Raw genomic sequence first — 11,772 nt, 5'->3', positions numbered from 1 at the left:
AAGCCTGAAGTCTTAACCATTGGACCGCCAGGGAAGTCACTAAACTTTGATTTTTTTTTTTTTTTTTTTGTGCGGTACGCGGGCCTCTCACTGTTGTGGCCTCTCCCATTGCGGAGCACAGGCTCCGGACACGCAGGCTCAGCGGCCATGGCTCACGGGCCCAGCCGCTCCGCGGCATGTGGGATCTTCCTGGACCGGGGCACGAACCCGTGTCCCCTGCATTGGCAGGCGGACTCTCAACCACTGTGCCACCAGGGAAGCCCTAAACTTTGATTCTTATGGCTATTATATTTTACATTAAAAATGTAAATTTAAAAAGTACATTTAAAAAATTTCCATCTAACTCCTTTTCAGTTAGATTTAAAAAGTAATCAATAAAACCTTTCAAATAACTAATTAACATGGAGAAATCTTCTAAAAGGAGTGCAGTCTCTCTCTCATTACTAATTTATTTCTTTCAAGAACGTAAAAACAGTAAGTCAGATTATGGGAAGGTAAACCTCCTAAGGCACTGAAAACCACAGCCATTTCTAGGCTGGCAATACTTCCTCTTAGTGCAGCTATGTTAAGATGAAGGGCGGAGACTTGTGAGCTGGAAAATTTTCAGTCAGTCACATTTTGAGCATATTTATAAATAACTGTAAGTGAAGTAACATTCGTCTAAATAAAGTCTTCATGTGTCAGAATCTTAACCTAGGTGAACCAGATCAAAGTAGATGCCTCTGCCTTCATTACGGCCAGTTTCAGCCTAAGGCCATTTCGCTCGTGAACTCTGGTCACAGGCAATCTGAACGATGCTTTCTTGGGTTAATGACTTCAGTACCGAGAATGTAGAAACTGTGCTCACAGGGATAAGAAACTATAGGGTCTGATGAAATATTACTTGTATTTACTCTTCTCAGAAATTTGAGGGTCAGCTGTTTCTTCACAGTATCACTAAATGCCAAGGTCAAAGCAGAGGAACAGAGGTTGGGCTGGTTAAGTGACCCAGGGAGTTAGTGGAAGAGCTGGATCAGCCATGAGTCCTCCATTAAAACAGACAGCCATTATTCATTCTACACGCTGTATCATCTGTAACATTGCTTTTGGTTTTGTTGCTGTAGTTCTTTTAGTCAGGATGAATTTTTTTTCTTTTTATTTATTTTTATTTTCGGCCGCTCCACAAGTCCTGTGGGATGTTATTTCCCTGACCAGGGAAGGAGCGCGGGCCCTCAGCAGTGAGAGCATGGAGTCCTAACCACTGGGCAGCCAGGGAATTCCCCCCAGGATGAATTGTTAAAAATAACCACTGCCTGACTTGAAAGCTTTGCAATCAAAGTCATGAGACAGTGAGGTCTGGGATACTAAATGCTCTGACGGCACGGGTTCAATCCCTGGTCGGGGAACTAAGATCCTGCATGCAATGTGGCACGGGCAAAAAAAAAAAAAAAAAAAAAAAAGACACATGGCCCAATTAAAATAAATAAATAAAACAAAACAAAACAAAACAAAGAAAAAAATTTTTTGAGTTTGTATAATATTTACTAGAACGTATAATTAGTCCAAAACTAGTTTTAAAGGACTTTTATTAATTTCCAATAGGACTGAATTTCTAGTTTGCTTATTGAAGATTATTGTGGTGTGAGTTTTACTTAATTGTATATATCATGGATTAAACGATTTGATAGCTCTGATCATTGTAGATTTGCATAAGCCAATATTTGAAAATATTTCCTTATTCCTAATACCTGACTCTGGTGTTTGGTAACTTCAAGCCCCTGAGACCCAGGACAGAGGAATTTCTGTGGTGAAGAGCAGCCACAGCCAGTGGTTGATGATGTCCCCCTTGGAGATAGGTTTATGGAAAAATCTTTGCTGACATTCTGTGGTCACATGATTAGCCCAACTAACTTGGGCTCTGTGAGTAACTTTATCAAGATGTAATTCACATACCACAGTTCCTCTATTTTAAGTGTACAATTCAATGATTTTTAGCAAATTTACCTAGTTGTGCAATCATCACCACAATCTAGGTTTAGAACACTTCCACCACTCCACTAAGATGGTTCATGCCCATTTACAGTTAACTAATTTGGTTTTATTTTGCTTCCTGTGATATAAAGAATGGTAAAGTATCATTTGCAATTTGAGAATTTCATAAAAACTAGGAGAGAATTATTATTATTATTATTTTGGTCGCACCACGTGGCTTGCCGTATCCTATTTCCCCGACCAGGGACTGAACCCTAACCCTCGGCAGTGAAAGCGCAGTGCAGAAAGTTTTCGGGTGATGAGTTACGGTGAAAATGCCTTCTGTCTGGGGCTTCCCTGGTGGTGCAGTGACTAAGAATCCGCCTGCCAATGCAGGAGACACGGGTTAGAGCCCTGGTCCGGGAAGATCCCACATGCCGCAGAGCAACTAAGCCCGTAAGCCACAACTACTGAGCCTGCGCACCAGAACTACTGAAGCCCGCATGCCTAGAGCCCACGCACCGCAATGAAGAGTAACCCCCGCTCGCCGCAACTAGAGAAAGCTGTGCACAGCAACAAAGACCCAACGCAGCCAAAAATAAATAAATAAAAATTAAAAAAAAAAAAAGCCTTCTAAAACACTGCACATAAGTCCTCCTGTGCTCTGGTGGCTGAGGCCCGCCCGGGTGGGTGGGAGGTGCCCTGGCCGCTCTGCAGAGTCCACACTGCGGCCCAGGCTTCCTCGCCCTTCATCACCATGCTGGGTGCTCCGGGGACCCACACTGGTCTGCGGACTGCCCCCTTGTCCCCCCACCAAACTGCTGCAATCCTATGAGTATTTCTGGAGCAAGAGCACCAGCGTTTAATGAAGTAAGCCATGTTTCTTGACTGCAAAGATGAATGAGTTAGGCAGGTTATGTACCCTTGATAAAGTAGATTTGCGTTCTGCCCTTGAAGGTCTAAACTCCAGCGAAGTCCAGCTGGGAAATACCAATTCAGGCATCTCAATATAAAAGGATAAAAGAAAGCTTGTAAATAATACAGATCTATACATGCCTGCAAAAAAAAAATTACACTGTCTAAAAGCTGCAACATCTGTGGAAAATCAAATGTGTTTTAACACTGGCTGGTTAAGTGACGAAAAGGATAGTAAAATGTGCATTCTTAAACAAACAATGAAATGGATTAATGTTCTAAAATTTGTGATTTCTAACATTCTCTTATTACTCATAATTTCATATATCAAAGTCCCTGAATTGAAACCGTTCAAAGGCAGACAACTTCAATATCATTACTTTGTGTCACTAATCTAACCTCTAAGAGATCCCAAATATCATCAGTGCCTTCATCTCCAGTCACATTTTCTTCATCTTTCAAGTTAAGATAACAAGACAAATGCTGACCTCAGCATCTAACAGGATATAGTATTTTTTTGTTTGTTTTTAATTTTTATTGGAGTATAGTGATTTACAGTGTTGTGTTCATTTCTGCTGTACAGCAGTGATTCAGTTTTATATATATACTTTTCAGATTCTCTTCTACTATAGGTTATTATAAGATATTGAGTATAGTTCCCTGTGCTATACAGTAGGCCCTTGCTGATTATCTGTTTTATTTTTTTTTACTTTTTATTTTTTAAAATAAATTTATTTATTATTTTTGGCTGTGTTAGGTCTTCCTTGCTGTGCGTGGGCTTTCTCTAGTTGCGGCGAGCGGGGGCTACTCCTCGTTGCAGTGCATGGGCTTCTCATTGCGGTGGCTTCTCTTGTTGCAGAGCACAGGCTCTAGGCATGCGGGCTTCAGTAGTTGTGGCATGCGGGCACAGTAGTTGTGGCTCATGGGCTCTAGAGTGCAGGCTCAGTGGTTGTGCGTTGTGGTGCACGGGCTTAGTTGCTCCGCGGCATGTGGGACCTTCCCGGACCAGAGCTTGAACCCGTGTCCCCTGCATTGGCAGGCGGATTCTTAACCACTGCACTGCCAGGGAAGCCCTCTATTTTATATATGGTAGTGTGTATATGTCAATCCCAATCTCCCAGTTTATCCCACCTCCCCTTTGCCCCTGGTAACCATAAGTTTGTTTTCTACATCTGTGACTCTATTTGTTTTGTAAATAAGTTCACTTGTACCATTTTTTTAGATTCCACGTATAAGCGATATCATATGATATTTAGTATTTTAACTACTGAAACATCACTGCTCTCCCACAATGAATGAAACACTTATTTTCCCAGTATTGTCAATAACTTCAGTGACATGATCATGCTCAGCTGATCCGATAAGAGGTTAACATGAGAACTACTGATAAAATGCCATCCACCGCCAGGGCTGAGTGACACCCATAGGTAGGACGGTGAGCAGAATTCTTTGACCTTGGTCTCATTTTCCATTATGTTTTAACCACCTAAAGTAACTAATTATAAGCAAAATTGGCAATTTACCGATAAATGATTGATTCATCTTAAAGTCATTTATTTGCTCAAAATATATGACTTAGAAGTAATTTATAAGGTTCCTATATCATATAGCTCGGTCTATTTGCAAGTAACTGTGTACCTGTATACTCCTGGGGAAAATCTATAGTCCTAGGGTTCCAAATCTTGTCAAATTATTGCCCCTTCCCCATAATAGTTTACCCAAGACCTCCCAGAGTTAATATGCACATAATTTACTAAACTAGATCAGAGAAAACTCCTTTTACCCCCTACCCTCCGCGGGCTTTGGACTTGGAGAGTCCATGGCAGAAAATATCACCCGTGAGTTTTTGTTTTTAGGTTCACTAAATTTACTTTAAAAATCCTAAAACGTTTCTTACAAAAGAGCATTACATTCTGCACACTGCTCTGAACAGATGCCAGGGACATACGGACTACTGTTACTTTTCCTCCCTATCCCACCCCCCCAAATGTTACAGTGACCACAAAGCAAAGCGTTCACAATAATTACATGGGGGGATTTTTTTTTAAACCACGAACAATGAACAAAAATTAAAATTCACTCACTCTGGGCTTCCCTGGTGGCGCAGTGGTTGAGAGTCCGCCTGCCGATGCAGGGGACATGGGTTCGTGGCCCGGTCCAGGAAGATCCCACATGCCACAGAGCGGCTGGACCCGTGAGCCATGGCCGCTGAGCCTGTGCGTCCGGAGCCTGTGCTCCGCAGTGGGAGAGGCTACAACAGTGAGAGGCCCGTGTACCGCAAAAAAAAAAAAAAATTCACTCACTCTGCTGCTGTTTCAAAATTTCAATGTTTTTGCACACCCTCCCCCCAACCCCCAACCCTGTTTGTAAGGAACTAAAACATTATATCTGGTGAACAGCAAAGATTTCACTACACCTCAAATGCAGAACACCTATGAAGCAGAGGAATCTTGGCTTTTTAAACAGAAGCAGGTAAAAAAAAAAATGATGCAGGACTCCTTCAGTTCTTCATTAGTTTTAGAAAAACTTTCCAGAATACTGCTTAACACTATAAAAAAGCATTAGAATGCTTCAACATCTGCATACTGTTTCACACTGTTCTGCAGCAAATACTGTGCATTCTGTATCTGGTCCTGTGTTCGTTCCTGTAACGGTAACGATCCGGTCTTCGGACCCTTCTAAAGGCTCATCAATTTTGATCGAATCTCCTGACTCATGACAGATTTGTTTAATCCACTGACCACCTTTGCCAATAATAGATCCAGCCAGGTCTTTGGGAATAGTTACTTGTGTAGTAATAATAGGTCCACCAAGATCACCGTATGAGCCACGACCCCCTGCATAGGAATAATCATATCCAGAGCCACCCTGTGGTTCATAAGCCGTCTGCCGCTCTGACGGGCTCCATGTATCTACTGCAGAGTCGCAGGTTTCATCAGCGCTGAAACCAACCATGCCATCATAACGGTCTCCAGGTCTCCCTCTTCTGCCATAGGCCATTAGATTCCCTCCTCTAGGTGGTGGTGGTGGAGGAGGAGGAAGATTCCGAGCTCTGCCACCACCCCGGCCCCCTCGTCCAGGAGGAGGTGGAGGAGGTCCTCGGCGAGGGCTCCTGTCATCACAATCTCTTCTGGATGGAGGCATGGGATGCCCACCCCAACCAGGAGGCATTCTGTCAAAACCACCTCTTCCTGGCATGGGAAATCACACGGGACGTCCACGGCGGTCACTGACCATCACTGTAAAACCACCATAATCATAGGTTTCATCGTAAAAATTGGGATCATAAGGCTGAGCACGTCCTTCAATGGGAGACTCTGATATAAGATCAAGGATGATCTTTATGCACTCTACAACCTTATCAGGTTTTCCTCCAATAAGAACAACTCTGTCAGTGGATTGAGGACAACGTTCCCGGAAAAGCTTGATTGTTGTCTGAGTGTTCCTCGAAGTTCTTTGATTTTAGCACCTTTGACCCCAATAATTCCTCCAGCCAGACTGATGAATCAACAGTCTCAACTCGCAGTCAAAGTTGCATCCTTCAGAGTGTTGGTTATTTAAGCATTCCACAGCTTCAGATTCTAGCGGGAGCTGGCTGGTTGCAGTGGGTGATGGCAACTGCAGGCCCTCTTCCAAGGTAGGGATGATTTTCTTCAGAATTTCTCCAATTGTTTCAGTATCAGCACTGATACTCAATGTGCGCTCGGGGCCACTGCTGCCTGCGAATAAAACACTGGCGTTGTAGTCTGTACGGAGAGCCTTAATATTCTTGCCTCCTTTTCCAATCACTGCCCCAGCATTCTTGCTCTGAAGCAGAATGCGTAATTCAACCATCTCATCAGTGTTTCTAGATCTTTCAAAAGTTTGTTCCTCTTCCATATCTTCAGCAGGACGCTTACCAAATTCGCCATTGGTTTCAGTGTTGGGAAAGGTTTCCTCTGGCTGTTCAGTTTCCATTTTCTTACATTAAAGGGACACACCAATCAGTTATTAAATCTATCCTTGCAGGGCAGAACTGAAGTGTTCTGGCTGGGACCAACTGACACCCTAGTGCTGCAGTAGCGGGGCAAGGCTACCGTCCCCATGCCGCCGCGCTGCCTTGGCGGGTCACAGCTAGACAGAGAACGAGCCCACCCACGAGTTTTTGAAATTTTCATAGACTAAGAATATTTCAAAGAAAAGGAATTACAGAAATAGCACATACACTATGTAGGGCTGTGGCATTAAACCATCTTGCATGCTCAATAAATGCAGGTTAGGAACAGCCACTCAAGGGCAACCATGGCTTAGAGGGAGATGGGGTAAGGCCTGACCCAGACCACGTGGTCAGTGTTCTCCAAAATGAGTGTCTGCAGAAACAGGTGTGGTACTGGCCAGAGATAGGAACGTCCGGAGCTGCTGAACCAAATCTCAACATAGGGAATGATAAACACAAATAGACACATGGGCACACTCATGTTGCCCTCTGTCTAAAAAGCCCACTTTCAGGGAACTCCCTGGCGGTCAAGTGGTTAGGACTCCACGCTTCCACTGATGGGGTTCCATGTTCAATACCTGGTCGGGGAACTGCGTGGCCCAAAAATTAAAAAATAAATAAAAATCCTATTTTCATTAAGAGCCTCCTTATCTGGGCTACTTAACTTCCTCAAAAGTGTACCAATAGTTACTGTGTTTTGAAAGGGAAGAATTTGGGAATTCCCTAGTGTTCCAGTGGTTAGGACTTGGCGCTTTCACTGCCTTGGGCCCCAGTCTGATCCCTGGTTGGGGAACTAAGATCCCACAAGCCGAGCGGCACAGCCATAAATAAATGAATGAATATAAATAAAAGGTAAGAATTTAAAAATCTATTCCCAAGTCAAGCCCGACACTAGTCTGCCACGTCAGTGCTTCCCAGAGCTCACCAGACACTAAAAGCAGGACCCATCAGAGCTCACCAGACACTAAAATCAGGACCCATCACGAGCCTCATTAAGAGCCAGCTGTTCTAGAGACATTGTGCCATGTGTCAGCGATCGATGGGTCCACAGGGTCCTGCATCCTCCCATTGGGTCCAGCGTCCTCCCATTGTTTCAGGGACAACAAGAGCTAATGTTTTTTAGAAAGCTATGCTTTCACCAAAAGCTGGTCCAAAATCCAGTTTATAGAAAAAGAGAGGCATCATGGGGATATAAAGATGACTACACTAGATAAGAGTTCTGAGTCTCTCCATTCCCAGTAACTATAAACATTTAAGTAAATCAACCTAAAATCTGGTTTCCTTGCCTATAAAATTAAAGGAGTAAGTTATACCTTTATGACCTCTTTTAGCTTGAAGATTCTATTCCAATGTGTACATCTGTAGCTTTGATTGATATCCCAACAGCTAGTCCTTAAAACTGTAGGATCATTTTCTCCTGATCGGTGTCATGGATTTTAAACAGCAGAGAGAAAGGATGCCTGCTTTTGTCCGTTAGAACAGGAAAGGTTCGGGTGTTCTTAAGTCCACCCGCTTGGACCACAGAACTGTCTCCACCAACCACCTACCTGGCCAGCACACACCCACTCCAGCCACCTTCCTGCTTTGGGTCCCGGCTCCCTTGCTCCCTGCCGGCTTTGCTCTTGGCCCTGAGCCCTAACAGCTTTGTGACCTTGGGCAAGTTACTTACCCTTTCCAAGCCTGCTTCCTCATCTGCAAGATGGGGATGATGATAAAAGCACCAACACTGACGAGAATTAGGTGTGATAAGCCCCGTATGGTGCACGGTTTGGTGCCTGGCACAGGGAAAGCACTCAGTAAACGGCAGCGATTACTTTTGATAAGGACAACTGCGTGCTTAGAGCACCCACAGGACTCAGGACGTAACGGAAGAGTCTATGAAGTGCCGGCAAAGGGCCAGTGTTGCCAGGGCCCCTGGTCCTCTCCTTCTGGACCCCTTGTCACTTATAGACTTGAAGGAATGAACATGCTGACTGACTCCCTGTGTCTCTTCCCAGAAACTCATCCTACAAGCCCTGAAGATGGGACAGGACTCTAAGGAGACAGGTGGCATCATCAATGAATCTCTTTCACAAAAAAGAAACTGGTGACAGTGGTTGCCTCCCGGGTGGCTTGGAGCCAGGGATGGGAGACAGACTTTTTACTTTGAATTTTGAACCTCAAGTACATCTTACCAATATTAAAAATTAAAGTATTTTTAAATGTTGATTTTTGAAAACTAAAAAGAGACTATTTGTTTGTTTGTTTGTTTGTTTGTTTATTTATTTATTTATTTATGGCCGCTCTCCGCAGCATTTGGGATCTTAGTTCCCTAACCAGGGAGGGAACCCGTGCCCCCCCCCAAATGGAAGCGCGGAGCCCTAACCACTGGACCACCAGGCAAGTCCACAATTTGTATTTTTAAAAGGTTACACCTTCCCTCCGGGGAACTGGTGAGCTGAAAGGTGAGCTTCACATGCCTCCCCCGTGCACCCCATAACTGCAGGGCTGTGGGCAGAAGTGGTCTAATCCCCTGACCCAGGATCAGTAATTTCTATCTCCTGAAGTCCAGATGCGGAAACTCTTAGGATTAAAAAAAAAGCCACAGATGCAGTGACAGCTCTGGACTCTGCACAACACTGTTGCACAAGATGAGCCATGTTCACATGGCTTCCAACATACCGCTCGCTCTGTCCACCAGGAGGCTGTAGGCAGCACCTGCTAAGGCTGGGTGGAGAGCTAGCAAATCATGCTAATCTAGCAGCAAAAGGTCTGCTTCCGGGGACAAATCAGATGAGCCGGAATCTGGAGGAGTCCCGTGCGGCTCCGACAGCCTGGCTCCAGCCCCGAGTTGCACAGCTTTTCCCAGCTCCCCACCAGCCGCTGCCTCAAACATCACCCGTATGGCAGACGCCGCCAGCTGCCCACACCCTGGTCCTGCAGAACCCAGTTCTATTCCACACCGACTGGCCATATGCTTCGCAGAAGCCTGGAACCCTCCCCGCCCCACGGGTTGAATCCTCACTAGTAATCCAGAGCTTTTAATTCCACTCTCCTTGCCAGCGAGCAGTTACGGAAGGAGTACGATGGGCGTCTACTGCTGAAGGTCTTCTGTGCAGGTTTCCCTTTGCTCTTAAGACAGGCTAAACGGAAGAGGAGCTGCCGGCTGCCCCTCTGGTGCCTGCACCCAGGCAGCAATATCGGGATCGGGGGACCAGCTACACAGGGAGCCAATGGTCGTGAGGCCAGGTTGAGACACTGAATCTCCCACCTCTGCACCTGGGGTTTTGTGAGGTGATAACATTTCCTCACTGCTTAAGCCACTGTGGAGAAGGGGGGACATCAGCTATGTAGGGCCCCAAGTAGTCAGATGCAATCTCCTTCCCCTGAGACGACAGAGTGGGGTACACACGTGCACGCACGCTCTCTGTTACACAAAACCAACCCCTGGTGAGTCCTAACTTCACCTCCCCCGTCTCCTTGACTCCAGCTCCTTGGAGGGGCGTGCCTGCTCTGTACGCCATCTGGATGCACCACCCTGCCCCCACCCCCTGGCACTACCACTCACTTCCAAGTCTGCCTCCTGCAGGAGGAGTTCATCGGACCTCGCCTACAGCTTCCTCCAGTCCTAACACACAGCGTCTCCTGCCTCGACATCCCTGGGTCACCCTCTCGGTGTCCACATTCTGAGCGCACGTCATTTACAGTGACCGACTGACTGATTAACTGAATGAAAGGGTGAGTGAACTGTGTGAACGATGAATGCGTGAGTACAAAGCACCATCTTCCTTCACCTGAAACCTGGGGTTTTCCTTTCCTCTTTTCTTTCTTGTCTTCTTTCCTCATCTTACTTCTCTGTAGAACAAAAGACAAAAATTGAGATAAAAGATATTCAGAGCTCAGACTCTGCAGGATGAATAAGTATTTCTAGAGAAAGCTGCAAACGGCACGCCCGACCTCCTGGGAGTTACAGATAAGGGAAGGGGATGACGGTGTGGGGATAGCACTTAAGACTCCTGCTCTCTAGCACCCCCCGACCCCCGCCCACACACACAGCTCCACACAATGACCAGCTCCACTACTGAAACTAGGGGAGGGGCAGCCTTAACAGGTCAGGAGTCACAGCGGAAAATGCAGCGAGTCTAGCCCACAGGAGGCCTTCAACAGATGTCCCACCGGAGAATTCGGTGACAGAGCGTCTTGTGGTTAGGGCTTTGCGCTTATACCTTGAAGTGTTTATTATAAAAGCAGGATGAAATGTGGATACCAGTAATCATCCGATGTCATGAATTTCATCTGAACGTGCAGACTAAAACATATTTGACCTGAAAGCAGCTGTTTTGAAGTGGAAAATAAAATTTTGGGTTGTTTTAGTTTTTACTTTAAAACTCCTATGGTTGGGACTTCCCTGGTGGCGCAGTGGTTAAGAATCTGCCTGCCAATGCAGGGGACACGGGTTCGAGCCCTGGTCTGGGAAGATCCCACATGCAGCGGAGCAACTAAGCCTGCGAGCCACAACTACTGAAGCCCGCGTGCCTAGAGCCCACGCTCCACAACAAGAGAAGCCACCACAATGAGAAGCCCGCTCGCTGCAACTAGAGAAAGCCCGCGCGCAGCAACGAAGACCAACGCAGCCAAAAATAAATAAATAAATTTATAAAAAACAAAAAACAAAACTCCTGTGGTTGTTAGCCAAAACTCAAAATAGAGGGCCACCAGCAGATTTCCAGACCATCTGCAGAAAGGCCTACTCCATCGTACCAGCTGAACCTCTCAGAGCTGCTCTTCTGTGTAAAAGCCCTGGGGCCGAGCTTCTGACGAGATGGCAGACAGAGCACTGCAGAGATCACGACCCGCCGTGGAAGTCGGCAGTGGACCCCCTTGAAGGTATGCAAATACGACTCTAACTTAAACCTTTAAATCAGGACAGATAGTAAACTGTGCGTTAATGT

General features: G+C 45.7%; 1 pseudogene across 1 annotated transcript; it reads right to left on the bottom strand.

Moving 5' to 3' along the window:
* Positions 1-1,604: 1,604 nt before the first annotated feature.
* LOC309803597 (heterogeneous nuclear ribonucleoprotein K-like) lies at positions 1,605-11,681 on the bottom strand (annotated as a pseudogene). The gene has a single exon. The product of its transcript is annotated as a heterogeneous nuclear ribonucleoprotein K-like (transcript).
* Between the last annotated feature and the right edge of the window lie 91 nt (positions 11,682-11,772).

This window comes from Mesoplodon mirus (genome assembly GCF_964341445.2).
Source record: "Mesoplodon mirus genome assembly, chromosome: 4".
Classification (NCBI taxonomy): Eukaryota; Metazoa; Chordata; class Mammalia; order Artiodactyla; family Ziphiidae; genus Mesoplodon; species Mesoplodon mirus.
The sequence above is the reverse complement of the archived record's forward strand: the minus strand, read 5'-3'. Positions and strand labels throughout refer to the sequence as shown.